At 46.0% G+C, this 23,052-nt stretch overlaps 1 protein-coding gene across 6 annotated transcripts in view; it reads left to right on the top strand.

The window, feature by feature from the left end:
• The window catches only part of LPP (LIM domain containing preferred translocation partner in lipoma), a 686,984-nt gene that overhangs the window by 36,859 nt on the left and 627,073 nt on the right, over positions 1–23,052 (top strand). For all 6 annotated transcript variants that reach the window (XM_023514821.1, XM_023514815.1, XM_023514819.1 and 3 more), the window contains exon 2: positions 12,189–12,282. The gene's annotated coding sequence lies outside the window, so the exon portion shown is untranslated. The remainder of the gene's footprint in view (positions 1–12,188; positions 12,283–23,052) is intronic.

The following is a 23,052-nucleotide window of genomic DNA, read 5'->3' as shown; positions in this document are numbered from 1 at the left end:
GACTCACTGGGGAGGTAGATGTCGTTCTTTGGATTTTAAGGATGAGACTGAGGCTTAGAGAGGTTTGGTTACTTGTCTGAGGTTAGACTGCTGGTGACTGAGCAGGGAGGAGTCAGTGTTGGCTCTGACCTCAAATCGCCTTTTTCCACAGTCCCACCGCACTATGCTGTGTTCTAGCTGCTGGATATAGCGCTGAAGGAGATGGGCAAATTCCACAGCAAGACAGAGCACAAAATGCCAACAGATGCACATTTCAGAGAGGGCGCTGCAGCAGGGCAAGGTGGCAGTGTTAGGAGACGGGAGTGACGCTGTTTTGTACTCATTCCACCCCAGCCTCTGGAGATCCAAGGAAAACAAACAGCACCAGCCTGAGATTCTTGAGGTTAGAGGATAGCCCCAGTCAAAAATAGGGACTGACTGTGTGACTTGGGCAAGTCACCCCCCATCATTGTTAGTATGTCCTTCTTGCTTCACTGGGTGATGGAGGAAGATGAATCAGTTTGATAGGCGACCATTTGTAAAACCTCCATTGGCTATACACATACAAGAAGCTGGTTTTAACAGCTTTGTTAAACTTTTAAAGGGGTACTTTCTTATATTTGTTTACTGCCTTTTGTGTGGTTTGAAGAAACGAAGGTTTCTTTGGTTGTATCCTTATTTCTAGAATGAGGGCCCCTTTGCCATTCTCAGGAGGGTTTGGATCTGATTTGTGGGCATCAGAGGACCTTTGGTGGTGTGGAGCAGAGAGCTAGCTTTAGATCATGCCACTGAAAGGGGGCGAGGATGGACTGGACGGCAGCAGCCGGTGGTCTGGGAGATGGCTTATGTCACCAAGGGAGCTGGGAATCACACTGGGTCTGACCTCACAGTTTGACCTGATAGGGCAGTCAGGTCACTTGGTGAGCAAACACTCGCCAAAGGCCTACTACGTGCCAGGCTGGGGAAGGGAAGGTGCGGGAGACACAGATCATTTCAGTAGTTGCTGTGAGCTCTCTGTGTGCTGAGAGTTCTGGTTGTTGGGGAGTCGTGTGCTTCTGATGTTAAGGAGCATCCTTCCTGGTAGTGAATGTCTGTCCTATTTCTGAAGGTATATAAATCAACATTTATAGTAGGTTAAGTAGGTGAGTTATCTACATAGACTGACGTTATTTAAATATACAACACACTTAATGAAGGAGCACCTGCTTTTACAGAGGGAGCCTTTTTGTGGCTGGATCATGGAGAGGTACAAGGGGTCTACAAGAGGGACTAGGAAAATTGGGATGGTGTTAGGACACTTGGGAGCCTCAAAACTATATTTCAGCAACTCAGGTTGCTATGTCTGTGTGTACCAGTGAATGTCAGTCTGCATATGGTTACATGGCTACTTTCTATCATCTTCAGTGTAATACTTTATGTGCACACACCCACAGAGAAGGTAATGACTGCAAAGGCTTCACGGGGTTGGTGATGTTTGAATTGGGTTTTGTAAGATGAATAGGAGTTCGCTGGCCAGAGCACCAGTGTGTGAAAAAGCATGGGACTTGACTGGACAGTCGAGGACTTGGAGCTTAGGTGATTTTGTGCTCAGGTGTTTGTGAGATTAACAAAGTAGGGAAGAATGGAGGAAAAGCAGCATGCCCATTTTGTCCTCCCAAAGGATAGAGAAAAGATCCTAGGAGAAGGGGCAGGCCATTTTTGTTTTTATTTTAAATAATAGGTGCCCTGTGCCACGTGTTAGTCAGTTGGCAAGCATGGTTTCTGATCTGTCAGTACCCCTGAGGTAGGAACTTTATTTATTTTTATTTTTTATTTTTTAAGAGACAGAATCTCACTTTGTTGCCCTCAGTAAAGTGCTATAGCCTCACAGCTCACAGGAACCTCCAGCTTTTGGGCTTAGGCGATTCTCTTGCCTCAGCCTCCCAAGTAGCTGGGACCACAGACGCCCGCCACAACACCCGGCTATTTTTTGTTAAGGTTTGGCTGGGGTCGGGTTTGAACCCGCCACCCTCAGTATATGGGGCTGGTGCCCTACCTAGAGCCACAGGCGCCACCCAGGGAACTTTTATCTCTCACTCATTTTATAGGTTAAGAAGTCAGAATTCAGTATGTTAAAGTGTTTTGCATAAAGTCACACATTGTACTTTGTACAGAGCTTGAGCCCAGGTTGTCTGACTACAAAGCCTGAGTGTTCAGTGTCATCTCTCTAGTTCATGACTTTGCAGTGACGCCCACGAGGAGCAGGGTCCTTTTCTTGCATAGAGATGTAACTTGCAACAAACACGAGTGGAATCAGTATCCCCTTCTGCACACTTGCTCCAGGCATTGGCAGCACTCAGGGGGAGGTGGCTCAGAAGCAGTGCTCTCCACTGCCTTTAGTAAGACCGTTCTTGGGGATGCGATGTTTCTGTTGGCCTCTCTTGGCTGCCCCCAAGCCTTTGACTTGACCTTTACTCTCAGGAAACAACCCCCTGATGGTGACAGAGAGAATAGGCTGATCACCTGGACGCTGGGTATTTCTGGTCTTGTGACAGGGCTTTCTCCAAGGCAATTAATAACATAGTTCCCTGGTTAAGATCCGGCCTGTTCTGTAGCTTGACTTTAGGGAGAGGATGTGATGACCGTGGTGAGGATAGTGGGTCCGCTTAGGTGTCCTTCATATTTCTTACTGTACTTTAGTAAGTCGATGTTCTCGTATCCCCCTTCTCCCAACAAGAAAAACCAGAAAAATGAAACCAACTGGGAAGCAAGGTGAAGAACACAACAGGCTGGAGCTTGCCTGCCTGGGTTCAGTCCCCAGCTCTGCCTCTGTCTAGCTCTGTCTGTGCTTGAATTTCTTTATCTGCAAAATGGGAATAGTGGTAATGGTCGCTACTTCAGAAAGTTGTTGGAGAGGGTAAGAGAGTTAATATTGGTCAGGCATGAAGAGACTGTTTAGCATATCACATTTGCTGGGTAAGTACTGTTAAACAACAACTCAATTTTATAAATGGGTTCCACTTTCCACTGCCCTTTACCTGATATATTAGTGCTTTCTGTGTTTTTTTTAAAGACCTGGCAGGTGAGGGCACATGTCTGACTTGTCCTGTGTGTGGTCAGGCACTAAAGGAGGACAGGTTCACATGTGTGGTGTGGTGGAGACTGCTCATGATGACCTCTTTGCTGTAAGAACTTGGAAATGTGTGGCTAAGAAATGCCAATTGGAAGAATTTTTGTTTGTTTGTTTTTTATTTTATTTTATTTTATTTTTCCAGCTAGTAGAATAGAGTTTAGGTTAATGGCACTTGCAGCTGAGTTTATCTTTTAAAATTGTTCCTGGGGTTATACTCTATAGTCTATGAATCAATAGGTTTACCTGGTGGGGCCAGTCAGTGGGTAATTTGTTATTTGGCTTTAAAAAAAAATCAGGTGTCACATGAAGGGAGACAGCAAAATATTTGGACTCTGTTCAGCTCAGCTCTGCCACTCAGTGCTGTGAGCTGCCGGCAAGTCCCCGTGCCCCATCCTTCGGCCTGTATCACTCTTCCTGTTCCTTCCTGATACGGTTGGGGTGCAGGTGGTCCGATGGTCCAATGAGCTTTCTCTTCTCTGGAGTAGCTTTCATTCTTGATCAGTTAGCCATGGACTAATGAAGGACCTTTGTTTTTTTGTTTTTTAATTAAGTCTGTTGCTGGTGACTCTGCTCAGTAAAAGAAACAAAGACTTTTTTCTTCTCCGCTTGGTAGCTGTACCCCGAGGAAGTCCCCATTTCAACTTCACATCTTTTCTAATCTCCAAAACGTTTCTTTGCATCATGCGTAATAAAGAGCAGAATGGAACCAAATTGTTATCACCCCTCAGCTCTGAGAAGTTGTTTGGGGTGGAGGAATATTTTCACTGTTAGGCTATAAGGGGTATCAGTCCCCCCTCAGGACACTTTCTGGGCCCCTTCTGTAGAGAGGTGAGCCTTCTACCAGGCTCGCTCTGCCCTGCCCAACCCTTTGACAGCTCTATTTCCTAGGCAAACTATCCAGTTCTGCAACCTCAGAGTGATGACTCAGAGAGAACCTAGTTATTTTTCCCTAGGAAAATCAGAGTGACCGCAACTTCTGTGGTTTTTGGAGGGTGAAGGAAAGTAGAGGGATGTTGGAAGTTAAAATACTGATGTTAACATAGCCACGCAGAGGTCTGTATGTCTGTGTAGTATGCACGCACATAGCCGTGAGTGAATGTACTTCCAGGCTCCAGGGGGGTGTGTTTACAATAGAAAGGTGCTTCTGGTTTCTGCATTTCTTCTGTGTAGTACTTTTGCTATTTCATTTGGGTTTTACCATGAGCCTATGAGATATGTGGAGCTGCTGCACTTATATTCTCATTTTATGGTGGGAAAAATTGAGGCTCACTCCGAGAAGTAAAACGGCTTGAGATCTATGTGAGTGGTCGTTTTTCTGACTAGTATTTGGCAGAGTTGTTTTTCCCCAAGAAAATGAGAGACTGACAACATTTGTGATTTTTGAAGTGAGAGAGAAAATTTAGCAGCGGAAGTTAAACCATTGATACCAAGTTATGCTAAGGCTCTATTTATAATATAACCCAAGTCTGGAAACTTCAAGTACTATTAATAGGGGGAAAGAAGCCACGGAGAAGTCACTAAATTTCTCAGTAAAATGCCAGTGCACCCACCCATCCTTCCCTTCTCCATCTACCCATTTATTTCATCATATTATTAAAACTCCACACAGCTTTCCAGCTACCACGCTGAGCCATGACTCACTAAAGTTAAATTAGAGTGACATGTGGCAGTTGAGGATTTAAAATGTGGCTAGTTCAAATTGAGATGTGCTGTAATTATAAACTATCAGATTTCAAAGGCTTAGTACTCGGAAAAGTAAAATATTTTATTCGTAAGCTTTATTATGTTCATTACTTCTTGAAATAATATTTTGGAGATATTGGGTTAAATAAAATATATTATTAACATTCATTTCCCTTGTTTCCTCTTAGTTTTCATAAATGTGGCCACTAGGAAATTAACAATTTCATACGTGGCTTGCAGTTTGTTTCTCTTGGACAGCACTGTGCTGGAAGCATATTGTCCAGGAGGGGAGGGAAGGTCTGTGCAGACTGTGCTTTTCTCCGAGAGCGTGCCAGCCCACTTCTGTCTTCTCTGTCTTTCCTCTCATCTCCATCTCCTCACCTTCTTTTGGTTTCTAAACCCATTTTAATCTGATGGAAGGTGTTCTTGCCCTGGTCTTTGGCGGCCAAATTCATGTCCTTTTTGCCCTGCTCTTCTTTGGCCTCTGAGGTCCTGTTACTGTTGACCACCCTCACTTTCTTGGCTTCCTTTATTTTTCTCTCCCTTTCCGGCCTTTCCTCGTGGTTCCTTTGCTGGCTCTTTTCTTCATATCCTGCAAACATAGGTGTCGCAGAGCTTTGGTTCATGACTCCAAGGTGGTTATCTCTGGTCTGGAACTCCCGAGCTCCAGACACATGCTTATGGGTGCCTTTTGGACATTCTAACTGGAAATTTTAAAATTTTAGAGTCAGTGTGTCTTTTAGTATTGTCACCTTGACAGTGACATCACTGATGCCTCCTCCTCTCCCCATGTCCTCAGATTTACTCCATCTCCTTGTCCTCAGATTTACTGGATCCACCGTGGTAACAACCCCAACCCAGCCCTGCACAGTTCAGGCCCTCAGCATCTCTCTCCTGGAGTGTTTTAACAATTCTTAGCTGGCTTTCTTTTTCTCTTCTTACTCTCATCCATTCCATTCTCTGTTCTTCCAGAAAGTTATTCCAAAAATGCAAATCTGTTCATGTTATGTCCTTGCTTTTAAAATTCTCCTGTGATTTCCCCATTCAGTGTAAAATCCAAAAATCTTTTGCGTGAACTAAGGAATAGGGACTGAGGCTCGGCGCCTATAGCTCAACCGGCTAAGGCGCCAGCCACGTACACCTAAGGTGACGGGTTTGAATCCTCAGCCCGGACCCGCCAAACAACAATGATGGCTGCAACCAAAAAATAGCCGGGCGTTGTGGCGGGCGCCTGTGGTCCCAGCTACTTGGGAGGCAGAGGCAGGAGACTCGCTTGAGCCCAGGAGTTGGAGGTTGCTGTGAGCTGTAATGCCATGGCACTCTACCCGGGGGAACAGCTTGAGGCTCTGTCTCAAAAAAAAAAAAAAAGGAATAGGGACTGAAAGAGGCCGGGGGCGATTTGGCTGCTAGTTCTTTCTGTCCTCGTCTTGCTCATCTGTGAGTGACCCTGTGCCCCAGGAAGATTCCGGATCCTCTGTAGCCTTCATGGCGTGACCCATGCTGTTGCCTTGCCCCCCACGCCCCCTCATCAGTGTGGCTCCATGGACCTTTAAGACTGGGTTCTGACAACATCTCTGCTTGGAGTACCCGTCTGGCCCTCCCCCCATCATGTGCACTTCCTCTATTTGGGGCTATTTGTTGAACTGGGATGCATTTCCTGGGAGCAAGGTTACTTCTTTCATCTGTGTCCTCAAGTCCAGAGTAGGTGCACAAGGGATACTTGTTGAACAATGAATGCCACATAACAAAGGGTAGAGATAAGACGTTGTGGGAGTTGTTATATAAATTTTAACCAGTTAGAGATAGGAGCAGGGAAGGTCTTAGGAAAGGTGATATTTGAACTTGGCCTTCAATTCAGTGTTGGGTGTAAATGTGCAGATAGACCCTTGTGGCCATCATCATTGTACTGTGCTCTGTGGGGGCTCAAGGCAGTTCAACGAGGGCGGTCCCAGGAGCCCAGTGTGCTACTGTCTGTAGGGCATTTGCTCCCGGGCTGGGCTGTGTAACTCAGCAGAGCCTCCGTGCCCAGTACACAGCTAGTGTGGCAGGCAGATCTCCCCCGCCTTCCTTGTGAGCTGCCTGGGACGACACGGTTACAGAATCATCGCTTGCATTTCATCTTTACTTTTCCTTCGGAGCTGCCTTTCTGGATAGCAGACAGGTGACCTCAGCAGCCAGAGACAGAAAGAGCAAAATGAGTCATTTCAGGCCCTAATGAGGTGCATGAGGGGCCCTTCTTGAGATTGAGGGTCAGGTGAGGTTGTGCTGAGCCTGGGGTGAGTTTTGCCTTGGGGCTCCAGGCCGCACTGGTGCAGAGCTGAGCTAATTTTACCCACAGGAGCTGACGGTGCCGAAGGGCAGGGCTTATGACATTGGTCTTATCATCCTGTGATGCCCAGAGAGCTCCCAAGGTACAAGCCTGTTATGTCTAGGCTGTTTTTCCCCTTCCAGTTAAATACATTTTTCCATTAGGTGCACATATCGGGAAGCAGGATGCTGAAGTGCAAAGAGCTTTGGATTTAGGTGGAAGGCTGTAGACTTGGATTTGGATCCTGTGTCTGTCCTTTGCTTATTACCGACTGACCTTGAGCGAGTTATGTAATCTGTGCTCAGGCTGGGCTCAAACTCCTGAGCTCACGTGATCCACCTGGCTCTGCCTCCCAGGGTGCTAGGTTTACAGGCATGAGCCGCTGTGCCTGGCCTAGCTTCATCTTATTGCTGTGTACCACGTGGACATAAGTCATGCTTTTTGAATGAATGAATGCTCCAGAGAAGTCATGTTTACTGATTAGACTAGGTGGTATCTGAGTTTTGCCAGGTTTAGGATCCTGGGGTCCTGGGAGAGTCATGGCAGTCAGACATTTAGAGAATAGACAGGACTCAGTGGCCTAGCACACAATGCTATCTCATGTCCAGGAGGCGTTGTGGCAAAGAGCAGCAGTTCTGGGCGACACTGAAGCCAGGTGGGAAGATCCTGAGAATCCCGAGTGCCTTCCCTGTGGATCTCACAGACAGTGGGCGTGTAGGGATGTACCGTGCAGACCGCGGCCGTGTAGAGAGCGAACCTGCTGTCTTCATCAATGCTTTTGCATCTCGCGCTTATTAAAAATTGCCAATCAAACCAGCATTTTGCTGACAGTGTTCATGCACTGTGACCGTGACTGCAGTTGTTCTTGGGGAGTGGCCTGTTGGTCTTTGTGGTGACGGCTGCTGAACCAGTTCCCTGTGTTGTCCTGTAGGGTCATGGTGGCGTTTTGATATTCAGGTCAGTCCCTTTTCCTTCTTTCTGGAGGATGGGCTTTGGAGTTGGGAGGGGGAAGCTCAGGGTTGAAAATGAGAAAACATGTATGAGATATTCATTTGGCATTCTTCTCTAAGGCTTCATTTCTAAAGTCTTTCCGGGCAGGGAATAGGGTACGTAGATATATGTAGTGATTTGAGATCCACATTTTATGGATGAAGAAACTGGTTCAGAGAAGGAAAGTGACTTGTCTGGGGTCACATGGTGAGCTGGTTGCAGAGTCAGCCCTGTAAGTTTTGTGGCAGGATTTAAATTGCACCCTCGCTCCTGGGGAGAGAGTGCAATGTGCCAGGCTCTAGAGTCAAAGGCTTGAGCATGGCCACAGGTACAGCCGCTTACCATGAAATGCGTAAAATGGGCATCATGGTCCTATCTGATGTTAAGCATTTAAAAAAGCTTTGTCTAAAGACTGAAATAAAAAAGAAAACTACATATTGAAACACCTACAATCTAATACTTTTTTTTTTTTTTTTTTACATGAGGCCTTTTTATTGTACATACATACTATGCATAACCATCCCAAGGAATTTAGTAGTGAGCATCAATCTAATACTTTTTAAAAGCAGCTTAGATCTTTTGCTATGTGGCGTTGGATGATGCCTATTTGAGATAAAACTTTGCTGGCATGCAGACAAAATAACCCTCGATAAAAAGGTTACTTTTTTATGTGATTATCAAATTTCAAAATAAAACAAAATTTGTTAATAAAAAAAGCTTTGTCAAACTACAAAGAATTACAGAAGTGTATCTTATGACGGAGTCAGTGGGACTATTTACAGAGAGAGGGTGGGTCAGTGAAGGGATCATTGATTACACCCCAGTCCCAACACTTCCAAGAAGTTCACTTCCTCACTGTGCAGTGAAGAGATTCTGCACTCAGATTTGGGGGCTTGGCACTGGGGAAAAGCTTGAGCCCAATCTGGGATTTGTATGGAATGGGGGGTATGCTTTTGCCTGGAGCCAGAGTCTAATTATATCATGTAGCACTATATTGGGAGATATGGCTGGAAAGACGGGTTTAGGCCCATCCTGGAGGCCGGAAGGTGGACATTATTTTTTTGTGGTTCAGAGCCCTGGTGATGGGGCAGCTGGGAAAATCCTGATGAAATGTACCTTTGGGATGTGCGGGGAACCTGTTGCAATAACTCAGGTGAGCCCCAGGGAATCTTGCAGTTGGGGCAGAATCCTCAACACAGGGTGATTCTCAAGTTTTGGGTAAATTCTAAGTTATTTTTTGGTAGTGGGTCAACTTTTTACTGGAGGTTGTAACAGAAATGATAATGTTTTGTATAGGTGTTATAAAGTTCTCAAGAGTTTTTACCCCCATTGACTCCTTTGTTCTGTACAATAAAGGTAGGAGGTGGGATTGTTCTTACCCCTGTTTTGCAGGCAAAGAAACTGGGACTCAAAAAGCAGGTGGGATTTCTTAGGCCACTCTGTGGGTGGCTGTGGAAGCCACAGAGGGAATGCTGGGTCTAACACTTACCCCTGTGGTAATGACCTAGCACAGGCGTTCTCTCAAACTCACTTTTCTTCACCCTCCACCATCTTGCTTGTTGTTCTTGCAAGTCTAAGATGGCCATGAGTTTCCAAGATTCCAGAGACAAACTGCAAGCCTTTCGAGGAGGAGCTCATCCTTGCCCCCAAACAGTGCTGCCTACTTTTCCATTTGTAGACTTAGGCATACCTACGGATAGGGTGATCATAATTCAGCACTTACTGCAGCATTCTGCTAACTAGTTTATTAAATTAGTTAATTTTCATAAAAGCCTTAGTAGGTAGAAACATAATATTATTTTCCATTTTACAGGGAGGTTTAGGGAGATTAAATAGCTTGCTTGAGAAAACACAGGCCATAAATTAATGATTAGAGTCCGGGTTTTCTGATTTGGGACCTGTTTCTTCTCTATGCCCTGTAGTGCCTGTCTCACAGATGGGAACGCAGAGCGCTGGTTAAGGAAGTGCATCTCAGAGCTTGGGTGTTACTGGAATTAGAGCTGGAGGGTGCTGAGGAGATGGGGACGCTGCTGGTTTTCAGGCTGTGCTCTTCCAAACTTGGGCGACTCCAAGAGTAGCCTTGGGGTTGGGGTGCCTAGGAAGGCGAAAGATAGGGAGAAGTAGGGGAAGGAACAAGCTAAACATCTTCAGAGCATTCATTTAAAGGAAAAGTTCTGCTGCAAAGAAGTTATAGTTTGAAAGACACCATGATAATCCCTTTGGCTAACATTGAGGGACACAGCCCACCATAAAATACAAAGTGTGAGGGGCCTGAGACCTCACAGCCTCCCAGCCCAGAGGTCCCTCAACTCTGGGGCACTTTATTAGAAACACTTTCTTTAATTCAAATCCCCTTTTAGGGGGGCATGTATTTTTCCCTTTATCAAGGTAATATTTACTCTGTCCAACCCCCTATGAGGTTTCTGGAGCACTGGCTAGAGGTTCAGGGCCAGGCAGCCACTGAGCACCTACAGGGCCTTCACGCCACTTCCTACATGGAGTCCTTGATCTACATTTTTCAACCTGGCTGCTTCCATTTCTGTGCAGAAAAGAGTTGAAATTACCGCCATTGTCATGTTACCTCCCAGGCCCAACCTTCCAAGACATTCTCTAACTAAATCTCTGTAAGTATTGAGTGCCTACTGTGTGCACAGACCAAGAACAAAGGGAAGGAAGGTTCTTGATCCCAAGGGCCTGATGGAGAGACAGAAACAAATAAGGAATTTTATCAACTATTTTGGGAGATCGTTATGTTTACGACATATGATTGTCATGCCTGCTTAGTTATAGCAGAAGATTTTATCTCATAGCAATGAGACGGAAAAAATAAATCTGGGCAGTGGGAAAGAGGGGGAATTGGGGAGTTCAGATTAGATATATAATTGCAAGGGGTTGAATCCTGGCCTCCTACGTCTTGCTTTTCCTTTAAGTGTTTAACTCCTTACCTGTAATATGGGAGTGAGACTGCCTAGCTCACAGAGTTGTTGCTGGGATTAAATGAGATGATGTGCTTAGTACAACAATGTGGTAATGCTGTTAGTACAATGCCTAGCACAGAATAAACACTCATTAAATTATAGTTTGTTTTTTTGTTATTAGTATTTGGCAGTGAGGAGTTAAAGAACCTATTTTCTTAACCCCCTTGATAGTGTAATCAGAGCTTTCCTTCTCGAAAAAGAACAAAGTAAAACAAAATCAGAGCTTTGCTTCTCAACCAAAGAACAAAATAAAACAAAACCCCTCCTTTAAGAAGTAGATCCAACACCTTCTCAGACAACAATTTAGTTCCAGTCTACCTTTCTAACAGAGTTACCTCCATTTATTTCCACCCATTTGCTGGCTTCTTGCACTACTGGCCTATACTTTTTTTTTTTTTTTTTTTTTGGTTTTTTTGTTTGAGACAGAGTCTCACTATGTCACCCTGGGTAGAGTGCTGTGGTGTCACAGCCCACAGCAACCTCAAACTCCTGGGCTTAAGTGATTTTCTTGCCTTAGCCTCCCAAGTAGCTGGGACTACAGCCTCCCTCCACAATTCCAGGCTATTTTGCTGTTATTGTTGTCATTGCTGTTTAGCAGGCCCGGGCTGGGTTTGAACCCGCCAGCCCCGATGTATGTGGGTGGCGCTCTAACTACTGCACTATGGGTGCCAAGCCCTACGCATTTTGTGACTCAGCTTGACTCCTATCTTGCTGTTTCCTGGACATATCTTCTTGTGGGCGTGGCTGGGGTTCAAGTCCTTTTTGCCTGCAATGCCCTTTACTCCTTCACCTGCACCATCTGTCCCACGTTTCATACCTAGCCCCAAAGTCTACCCATGCATTGCATTGTGAGGGATCCCTGTCTGTCATTACAGTCACCTCTTTCTTGCACAAGGCCTGACATTGTCTGCATCTCACAGCCCTTTGCTGTTGTATCCCTGGAGACCCGAGCACGTACACATAGCAGGTGCTCACACAGCTATGCAATACATTCACTTAGTGCCTTTTTCAAAGCACATGATAAAATGCCAACCAGAAAACAATCACCATGGAGCTGGGTGCTCATTAGTCTTAGAAATGGATCTCTGGGCGAACTTGGCCTCCCTGTAAATGGCAGTGATGTCTTGGCTTTTTGCAGGAATTGAAGAGAATCCTGAGAGGCCTGAAGGAAGCCAGACCAGCTCCCCTTGGGGTTCCCTGTGGCCCCAGGTGATCTCCAGCAAGACCTCTAGGTATGTGAAGGAGCCTCATCTGCTGGCCCAGCGGGTGGGTCGCCACTGCCAAGGCTGCCAGAACTCCAGGCGGAGCTTCTGTGAGCTGGGCTGGGAGGTTTAATGGGCTGGAGATGTCTATCCTTTTGGTATCTGCAGGTTGAAATACCTTGTGCCCTTGATTAATTCATGCTTGGGCGCTTCCTCCCTGCTCTCTGGTAGATAGCTCCTTACTGTATGTTTATTTCCCCACGGACTTATTTCAGAAAGGCTGGAGCCTGTGTTTCTAACAGCTCCTCCAAGGAAAACATCGCAGGCCGTGTTTCCGGAACTGAGATTCACCAGGGGTCCTTCAGATGTCCATCTCTATTACCTCCTTTTGGCCCAGCATTTGCTTTTAGCTCAGAAGGGAGATTTTTGTCTTGAGCCGTCCTGTGGACAAATGTGACATGGAGTTTGAAAATCTGACAGCTGCTGCTACGCCTGGAAGTGCGCGAGTGAGCAGCATATAGACACAGCCCTGTGGAACACGGAATCATTTCCCTTTAATTCCTGCGGCCTTACTGTTTCTTTGTCTTGCGAATGACCTCACTGCTTTTTGTATTTGTAATGGAATGCACAGTCATTTACAAGTAATCACACAGTAATCCCTTACACTTTTATAATGCCTTCCCTTTTCCAGAGGGCTTTCACTCTCATTATCTCATATGATCCTTGTAACTGCTCTGAGAGGGAGGCAGAGTGGTTATTTTAATCTCTAATTTACAGGTGTAGAAACTGACGTTTAGAAAAGTTAAACAGTTAGCCAGAGGTCAAACAGCATGGAGCAGGACTGGAACTGGAATCTCAAGTAGTCTTAACTCCTAAACCAGTGCTCCTTGTACTACTTACTGGGGGTGTGACCTTGAAATATACTCAACCTCCCTGAGCCTCAGTTTTCCTGTCGCTAAATTGGGTATAACCCTACCTCTGGAAGTAGTTGTCAGAGAGAATAAATGAGACTATCTGGGAAAGCATTTAGTAAACAGGAAAGCATAACTAGTAAGGAGAGGCGTCCTACTACATGGATTTCATTGGTTTCAAACAGTGTCATCCGGACTGTGGAAGGAAATAACATTTTTCCTCTCTTTTTAAAAAGACACTGAGGTCTCCAGAATGGTGCTAGAATAGAATTGTTAGGGATCACAAGCTCCCAGCCCTGTGATTAGCAAATTGACCTTGCTGTCCTGCCTGCCACCTGCTTTGTTATTCTGAATTGTGTTGACAAGACCCTCTTTTCTTACACATCTCTCTCTCTCAGAAACAGTTTTGGGTCTTGCAGGACAGGAGAGCAGCAGAGGGACTAGGGGATGAGATTTGCATCCCTGAGCTTCCTCCTCAGATAGCAGGAACGTAGTCTGGGCAGGGGCATAGAGGTGGGTCTGTCTTCTTCAGCTAAGCTCGAGAAGCACCTCTGCCTGGTAATTTCATGAGTTCACAAGGCCAGCAGTGCATATGGTGAATGGATTGCTGAACGGTAGTAGCACACTGGAAAAAAACAAAAGAAAGGATTTCAAGTTGGCAACAAATGCATTTGGAGTCAGCACTGTGATGTGATCAAGAGAACAGTCAGAGTGACTGAGGGCGGAGACATCTCTGAGGATGGAGATCTCAGACAGCTTCATTTCTACATATAGTCAGCCCTCCGTATCTATGAGTTCTACATCCATGGATTCAGCCAACCACAACCCAAAAATATTTAAAAAAATAATAATACAACAATTAAAAAATAATACAAATAAAAAACCATACACTCGTCAGGTATGGTGACTTGCACATTTAACTCCAGCTACTCAGGAGACTGAGGTGGGAGGAGCCTGTGCATCCAGGAATTTGGGGCTGCAGTGAGCTATGATCACACCACTGCATTCCAGCCTGGGTGACACAGTGAGACCCCCATCTCTAAGAAACAAAAGCGAGAACAAAACACACAAAAAACCCCCAGTACAACCATTTGTATAGTATCTATCATATGAGGTATTATAAGTAATCTAGGGATAATTTAAAGTATATGGAAGAATGTGTTTCAGTTATATGCAAATACTACTTTGTTTTATATAAAGGACTTGGAGTATCCAGGAATTTCAGTGTCCTTGCAGGTCCCTGGAACTGGTCCCCCACAGAGACTGAGGGATGGCTATTCACATCTATCTATAAAAATTGCAAACCTATGAGACATAGTTAACACATGGTCCTAAGAAACAGGATGACGACAAGGGATTTAAAGACCAGGGAGCCAGATTTGGGCTCCATGTAAGGAAGAACTTTGGGTGCAAAGTGGAATTAGTTAGCAGCTGCAGAGATAATGATGTTTGCCTCACTGCAGACCTCAGGAATACCATGGGGAGATTGGTGACAGGGGCAGGCTTTGGGCTCAGTGGCCTTTAGGGGTTTTTCTTATCTTGAGATTCCAGAGCCAGTGGAAGGAGGAAGAGAGGCACACAAACATTAAGGGGGGCACAGGGTCCCTCTGTGTGTGTGGAAACTGATCTCCAGATGTTGTTTGGAAGATGGAGGGTACATTTAAGGTCTTTCATTTTGTTTCTCATATCTGTCTCCTGGCTCACCTTGTTTTAAGAGTTTCTAGGCCTCACCTTGTTTTAAGAGTTTCTAGGCCATCGAGAGGTAGCTCTTTTCTGTACAGTATCTTTTTCCTCTGCTGAAATGCTCCTGTTGGAGCATTGGAAGGGACGATCCTGGCAGATAAGGACCATGCTTTTTCCCTGTAACAACAGCTATGGCAATAGCCCTGTGCTGAGTTCTGGTTCTGGTATGTGGTGAAGGTTCTCTGATCCTGTTTCCTTATCTATTTTTGTAGTCACTGGTATTTGTGTTCATTTATTAAACATGCAATAAATAAGAAATGTTGGCTTGTGGCAAGCTTGTTAAAACAAAATAAGCAAAATAAATGCATAATGACTAGTTGGACAGACCAAGTAGAAGGTGTTTTCAGAGCACATAGTTGAACAATTTCTAGACATCTGCCCCATTTGTAAATGAAATCGTGGAAGCTACAGGAGGAAAATTGACTTGTCTAAAATCCTAATGAGTGACTGACTGGAGCATAGGGGGTCCCCTCTTCTCTTGAGTAGTTCTGTTTGTAGCTTGAAGACTCCCTGGGGGTGAGAACCAGGATCCTGAGTCATGCTGGAAGGCCAGGTAATGGGTGATAAATAAAATAAAATAAAAAGGCTCCTCTGACTCTCAGAAAGTGTTTGCAGCCAACAGCAGAATCTTACCACACCAGGCAGTAGAGCCACTAGGAATCCAGGGATGGTAATTGATGTCCCTTCTCTGAGCAGACCCCTCCCTCCCTCCTCACACCTCCTCTCTCTACTCCCCTAACTCAGTCCGGAGTCATTTTAGATCAGATTCATTCCTGATTGTCTTCCCTGGTCCAACTTAGCCATCACAGAACCTTAGGGTTGGAATTAATTTTACCAATTTAACCGGACAGTTCACCTCTCTTTCCGCAACAATATTCTCTCAATAGTCTGGTTTTATTCTGAATCTTCAAGCCTGGTGTCTACCCCAAGAACCCACAGAAAACTAAGTTTCTGGGAGGACTCTGAGTCCGAGAGAGTCAAGGATGGAGGCCCGAGAGGACGGGTTATTTTAGGACTCAGCCACCCGCATAGAAATCTTGAACTATATTCTTGCCAACCTTCTCAGGTACATGACTCCCAGATCCCTCCCAAATTAATAGATCTCATAGATGTAGTCCCTTTCTGGATACTCTCCTTCCTAAGGTGGAGTAGAGCCTTTCAAACCAGTCACTTCCTTATTTGGTTTGGGGAGGCTTTTCCCTGAACCAAGTCGGGGAAGGAAGGGCTGAGACTCCACCTCGGTGGGGGTTAATAGTTTACTCTGAGTGAGGAATTCTGTCTAAGTGGGGCATGTTCTTCAAGTGCCAGAGGAGAGAAGGGTGATTTTTCTGACATCCTCTGGGCTGCTTTTCCATATTTGGAAATGTTTACCCACCACACTGATCTATTGGAAGAGAAGGAGGTGACTCAGGGTTTAGGAGAAGCAGAATTTGAATTCTTGTTTCCAGAAACAAAGTCGTCCCCCTCCCCCGCCCTCACCCTTCCCCCTCCATTCCTCAGCCCCTGGAAGCTGAGGAGAGAGTGTCTCAGTTCTGCTCCCCTTGAGCTGCGGGACCACCTCTTTGCTGTGTCTTGCAGTGGACTGTGGGCCTGTGAGAGGCAGTGAGGGCCAGCGGAGGGCCAGCTGCCTGTGGGGCTGGACGTCTAGTGAGTACACCCTTTCTGCCAGGCCGGTGGCATTTCTACTCAGAGACTGGGGCTTTCGGCCTGTGGTCGGCTTGCTTGCACGGTGATAGGACATGTTGCTAGGGGTACTGGTAGCTTTAATTTGTGGGTGTGGACAGCTGCTTTCCCAGGGGAGTAGTTACAGTGAGGTTGAGAGACAAGGTCTGCCTAAGGAAAAATTCTATTTGAAGGAAAAAAAAAAGTCAGACGGATATTTCCTCCCACATGAGGCCAAGCTTGAGTTGGGTAGAAAGATAATTAGGGAATGTTGTCATATGTGTGATTGCTAAGCCAAAAGGGATGTTTGTGGACATTTGAGGAGGGGTGGTTTTCGCTTGAAAAGCAGTTGTGGTTGGACTGAGAATATGTGAAATGTTGATGTGTAAGAGTTGTGGGGCATCAGCAGTCTGGGCTAAATACCTTATGTGCAGGGTCTGGTGTGGATCTGATGCATCGTCAGAGTTGCAAGGAGTCTCAGAGATTATCTGAGTATCAGTTTCATTTCACAAAGCATAATGGCCAGTGGAGGCCCAGGGACCTCACTTTCCCTGGAGACACGTGGCCAGTTAGGTCGCGTTGGCGCCCAGATCCCCTCCCTCAGTTCATTCTTCCTCCACTAGCCGTAAGCTGCCTCCTTTCTTGCAGGTGAGAAAATTGGGAGACGCTTGAGTTCCCATACTTACCTGTCCAGTGAGTGGGAGACCAAGGGCTAGAACCTACTTCTTTTTGTTCAGACTTGTTTCTAGCCTGTTACGTAGGCACAGATGGCTGGATTTTTTTTCTTTTAATTTAATTCTTTTTCTTCCTCATTTTTTTTTCTTACCTCCTCCTTTTGGCCATGTGAATATAGTTTGAATGTGGCCTTCTGCTCCCCATTGCTGCCTCTATCTTTTTCTTCCTCAAAGGAGATGACAGCTTTTCCAAAAGGCACAACTGCATAGCATAGTCCTTTATTCCATTTCATCTGTGGAGGTGGAAATAATGAATGGGCCATGAGAGGAACTGAGCAGGGCTTTCTATCTATCTAAGCCACTGCCACTCTTCCTGAAGCTGTGAGGATTCTGGAGGAGTGTTTCCATTCACAGGTGAGCCCTGATTCTGAGGAGGTTTTAAACACACACACACACACACACACACACCCCCACTCTTTTAGCCTCGAGGCGATCAATGCAGGATAGAGACCTGGAGGTCACCCCACTAGTACGTCACCCCAGCTGTTACTTAGCCATAATGAGTAACTTTTTGTAGTCAGCTCAGTTTCCAGACAACCTGCAGGATCCCCCTTCTCCAGTGCAGGGAAGAGGCAGAGCTGTGTCTGGGCGGAGCGCTTTGATGGCACTGGCATCAAGTGGCAGATGGGACAGAGCAGAAGCTCTCTGGGACCCACGTTTGTCCTGGCCGGTGTTGAGAGGTGAGGGAAATGGGTCTCTCAGTAGCTCTGACGCAGCTAGAAAGAGGGCACTGGCACGGGACTCCCAGGAAGCTGCCTGCAACTTGTCCCCTCCTCTGACCACCTGCAGCTGGGTAGTAACTGGGGGGCCCTCCTGGTCCCTGAGAAGGGAGAGACGTGCCTTGAGACGTGAAAGCCTGCGAAGTTCTCCTGTGGTCCTGAGGGATGGGTGCTGAGGTCGGAGTTATAATACCAGTATGAACACTCACACTGCTAATGTGGACAGCTGACATGTCTCGGTCATGGACCAGGCCCTGTGCACTCACCCCTACAGCTGCCTGTGAGTCGGTGCTATTTTTAAAATATTACCATAAAGTTTACCATCTTAACCATTTTCATGCATACATGGGATGTCCAGAAAGTATCCAGCCACGTACTACAAAAACTAGAGACCTTTGTGGCCAGGCACTTCCCGGACAGCCCTTGTATAGCTCTGCAGTGTTCAGCGCATTCACACTGGTGTGTAGTGAATCCCCAGAACTTTTTTCAGCTTGCAAAGCTCCAATTTTCTACCCATAACTAACAATTCCCGATTCTTCCTTCCCCAACCCCTGGCAACCACCACTCTACTTTTTGCCTCTATGAATCTGACTACCTGAGGGTCCCTCACCTGGATGGACTTATACGTTGCTTGTCTTCTTGTGTCTGGCTTATTTCACTGAATGTAATGTTCTCAGGGTTCATCCTTATTGCAGGATGTGTTAGTTCTTAAGGCTGAATAATAATCCTTTGTATTGGATGTCACATTTTGTTTATCCATTTAGATACTATTTTTTACCTCTATGTCACAGAAGAAGAACAGCCTGAGGCTTCACAAGGTTAAGTAAGATGCCCAAAGCCACGTAATCAGTGGCAGATGGGCTTGAACTCAAGTAGTTTGACATCAGAGTGCATATTGGATGCACTACAATCCAGAGTGTGGTAGGCAAAAGTGTGGCAGACAAACCAGGGTGATTCCCAACTGATAGTGATACTTCCTCACCTCACACATGGCTGTGACACGTCTATAAACCAAGTGCTCCTAAGGGCTGGACACAGATATGTTCCTTTGGCCTCTGGGCAACTCAGAGCTGAATTTGAAGCCTACTTCTAGCAAATGGTATGAGACTCATGGCTCTTATTTTTTGGATATCTTTCCCTTTTTCTTTACTGTTTTTTCTAATCTCTCAATTCCATTTTCTCATTTTAAAAATTCATGTACTTTTGGGATCTTTGGTCAGACACTTCAGATCTGTTCTGGAACAAAGCAGAATGCATAAACAAATGGCATAATGTTTTAGTATTTTAGTTATTATTAGGTGTGTGGAATAGGGCAGAAGCTGGAGATGTGATTTTCTGACCTGACTCTGCCTCTGTTTTGCTTGGGGATGCCCCTTCCTTTCTGAGTCTCTCTTTTCCCACCTGGAAGGTGAGTTTGCTGTTGATGACAGAGGACATTTAGTCTGTGCTGAGGGGTACGCTGGCTCCACATGGTTTATCTCCAGTTTCCCCAATATGCCCACAAGGCAGGTGCTATTATCTCCCATTTTATCTTTGATACAAGTAAGGCCCAAAGAAGTGAGAGAGCTTGCCCAAGCCCCGCAGCACTTGAGTGCAAGCACAGTGATCCATGTTTGTTTGGCTCCAAAGCCCAGGATGTTGGACACGGTGGTGGGCTGCTTTTCCTGTAGATAACCTGTCAGGTTCCTTCCATCTGTGGCATTTATTCCTTTAATTTTAGTGAGTACTTACTGAGTTCCCCCTTAGGTTCTGGGCACTGTCCCGGGCACTGCCAGTGCTCTATTTAGAGCCAAGAATAAGGCACGGGGAGCAAGGATGCCTTGCAGCTCCCTCCCCAGTGTGGCTGCGGGAGGAGGCAGAGGAGTGAGCCCAGGGCAGAGTGCAGGGTCTTGCAGCCTGAGTGCAGGGACGGGCTCTGGGAGGTGATGTGTAAGCTGAGATCTGAGTACAGGGCGGCAGTTGTGTGAAAGTCAGAGGAAACGCTTTGCAGGCAGTGGAGACTCCCTGCAAAGGCTGTCAAGTGGGAAGGAGTTTGTGTTTGAGAAACCAAAGGAGGCTGGTGTGCTGGCAGGTCACGGGTTACCTGGGGAGAAGCAGGAGAGGAGAGCCAGCAGGGCTAGAAGGTGTTACTGAGGGAGAGACCTATGCAGCATCTGAGAGCCATCCAAGTTACATTTCAGAAGCATCATTATTGCTGCTGTGTGGGGAGCTGGATTGTAGGTGGGGCAAGAGTAGAAGCAGGAAGGTTCGGAAGAAACCTTTGCTGTAACCCAGGTGGTGGTAAGTAGGACTAGGGCAGTGGAAGTGGGGCAGCAGAAAACCTCTAAGACAGATTTTGGAGCAATCGTCTGTAGGGTATCAGGTGTAATTACCTTCAGAGAAGCGTCACACTCAATGGGCAGGAATCTGGAAGACCCAGAGGAAGGTGAAAATGTGTACAGTGCGGGGGCTACACAGACAAGCAGCTGGGATTCTAGGGCCAGGGAACATACATCCCCCACCTCCCATTTGGTTTTTAACCTTGAGCTTCTGACCAGGGAGCAGAGGACAGCGGCTTCCTGCCTCTGAATTCCCGGCTGAGAGCTGCTGGAACGCCCCAGAAGCAGCCCAGCAGAACATACAGCTTCCTTTGCTCTCCTGGGTATTTTTGTAAAACATTCTTTCCCACCAAGAATCAGGAACATTAAGAGTGATGTTGACTTTATGGGCTGTATTTAACATAGTATTTTTTTCTTGATGTGTTGTCTGTTCTTGCAGAAATTCGGCCTCCTTTTGGACTCCGTGGTGGGGCGCCTTCAGCCCTTTTGTGAGATTGGAAGCTCAGTGGGAGAGGCCCTCCTGGCTGGAGGACCCAGGGCACCTCCCAGCACTCCTTTCTCATTTACATGTGAACTGGCACTTGCTGGTCTTTGCTGGCTCTCTCTCATTCCTTTTAATAGGCTGGGCTTTCCTGCAAATACTGCTTTTCAGTGGAGGAACTGGGCTCCAAGAAGTTAGACGATTTAGTCCTGCAGCAAGGTAGTGGCTGAAACAGGTTGAGAATCCAGAATTCCTGACCAAGCTCTGTCCTCAGCCACCAGGTCAGAGCATCCTCCTGTGTGACCAAGTCCCTTGGGGCATTTGATGGCAATCTTATGCCTGAGTCCAGAGATGCTACAAAATCACAAACTAAGTTATCTAAAACTCATTCCTGAGCTTTCTCCACACATTCCTCTTTAAAGAGTTTGCAGTATCTAGTTATCAGCTTAAAAAAAAAATCAATCTAACATCATCTGTTAAAAACAGTGTTTGCTATTGCTCACTGGAGTTTCTTTTAAAATTTCTTTTATATTACCCATGCATTTAGTCAACAAACATTTATTGAGTTCTTACTGTATGCCAGGCATTGTGCTAGGTGCTGGGGATTGATTCAAAGATAATTTGGAGGCGTATGGAAGGGGAGTGGATAATTACAGCACAGTGAGATAAGTGCTATAATAGGGGGATATATAAAGAGCTAGAAATAGCACTATGAATAACATCTCTGAACAAATTGCCTTCTTTTTTTTCCTTTTGGATTATTCCCTTATGTATATTGCCCAAAGTGGGATTATTGGGTCATTTAAAAGATGAAAACAATTTGGCACAAAAAGATGTAATGACTTGCCTGGGGAATACAGCTCAATTTTCAACAGAGGAAAAGAAAATTGTTGACAACTCCAGATTTAGACCACTTCGCCAGGAGGATTGGGCAGTTTTTAAGCTACCCTTGTCGGCATGGTGGCTTTCAAGGGGAGCGTCTGTCCTAGACACATTAGCCTTCATGTACAAACACTCGTCCTCATGTTTAATCTCATTAAATTAATTGCTCTTACAAGAATTTAGCTATGTACGTATGTGGTTTCCATTTTACGAAGGAAGAAACTGTGCCTTTGTTAAAAGGAAGTGCTTTTCCTCAAAATTCTGTAGTTAATAAGCAGAGGATTCAAGAGCCAAGAGCAGTTCCTTTGCGTCCATTCTCCTGCCCTGTTCTCCATGCTGTGTTTGCCAGTTGAAGGTAACTCGCGTTCTGGCTAGAACTGGGGCCTGGAATTTAATGAGTCTCAAGGAGGTCAAGATCCACAAAATAGGTACAGACTTTCTTACCCCCAAAGTCATAGCCAGTTTACAGTGGCCCTCTGTACCCTGACGTGAAAGGACCCAAGGGCCCATTATTCCTGATCTGGCCCAGCCCCTGAAAGGCATAGCCTTCCCACTGGAGCACAGAATCCCAGGTAAACTGAAACTGTGCCACAGCTCTGCTGTAAAACATTTATTACTTTTCCAGTGTTTAATAGCATTAAGCAAAAATTCCTGCTGCTGCTATCTAGGGCTTATCATGGCCAGATCCCGGTTGGGACCACCGAGGACTTCCTGGATGGCCCTGCTCACTCATCCTGAAATCAGCCACATCCCCTGCCAATCCCCAGACATTCCCTGCGCTTTCTTATCTTCGTGCCTTAGCTCATGTTGTTCTATTAGCCTGAGATGACCTGTCCCATCCCTTTCCACAGAACTCCTGCTCTTCCCGTAAACTGCCACCTTCTGAAGGAAGTAATCCCTGATCACCATCTGCTCCCAACCATCCACTTTCCCGTACTAGAAGTGGTCTTTCTGCTAATCTCTCTGTTCTGCTAATGCACGCCACAGCTAGCTATGAGGCAACAGAGTACAACCGTGCTGGGCTTATGAGGGTGGGATCTGAATTTGCATCCTGGCTGTCGTACTTCCTAGCTGTCAGTGAACCCTCTTGAGCTGGCGTTTCCTCCTCTGTCAAATGAGCCTACCTGATAGAATGGACGCTTCCTCTGAAAGCTGTTATGTTGACAGGGGTCCGGTATGCTGCCCGGTCTCCTGGTAAAATAGTCTGCCTCTGGAGTTGTCAACAATTTCCTTTTCCCTTGTCATTACATGTCCTTATGACATCATCCTATGTCACAGCATGTTATAAAGATTGGCATTTTTGTTTCTTCTGCGGTGCCCTTTCCTGCTTTGTATTGTACCTCTCCTGCT

The sequence above is a fragment of the Otolemur garnettii genome, unplaced genomic scaffold (genome assembly GCF_000181295.1).
Source record: "Otolemur garnettii isolate 467f Iridium unplaced genomic scaffold, OtoGar3 scaffold00060, whole genome shotgun sequence".
NCBI classification, from domain to species: domain Eukaryota; kingdom Metazoa; phylum Chordata; class Mammalia; order Primates; family Galagidae; genus Otolemur; species Otolemur garnettii.
This window is presented reverse-complemented; position numbering and strand designations above follow the sequence as displayed.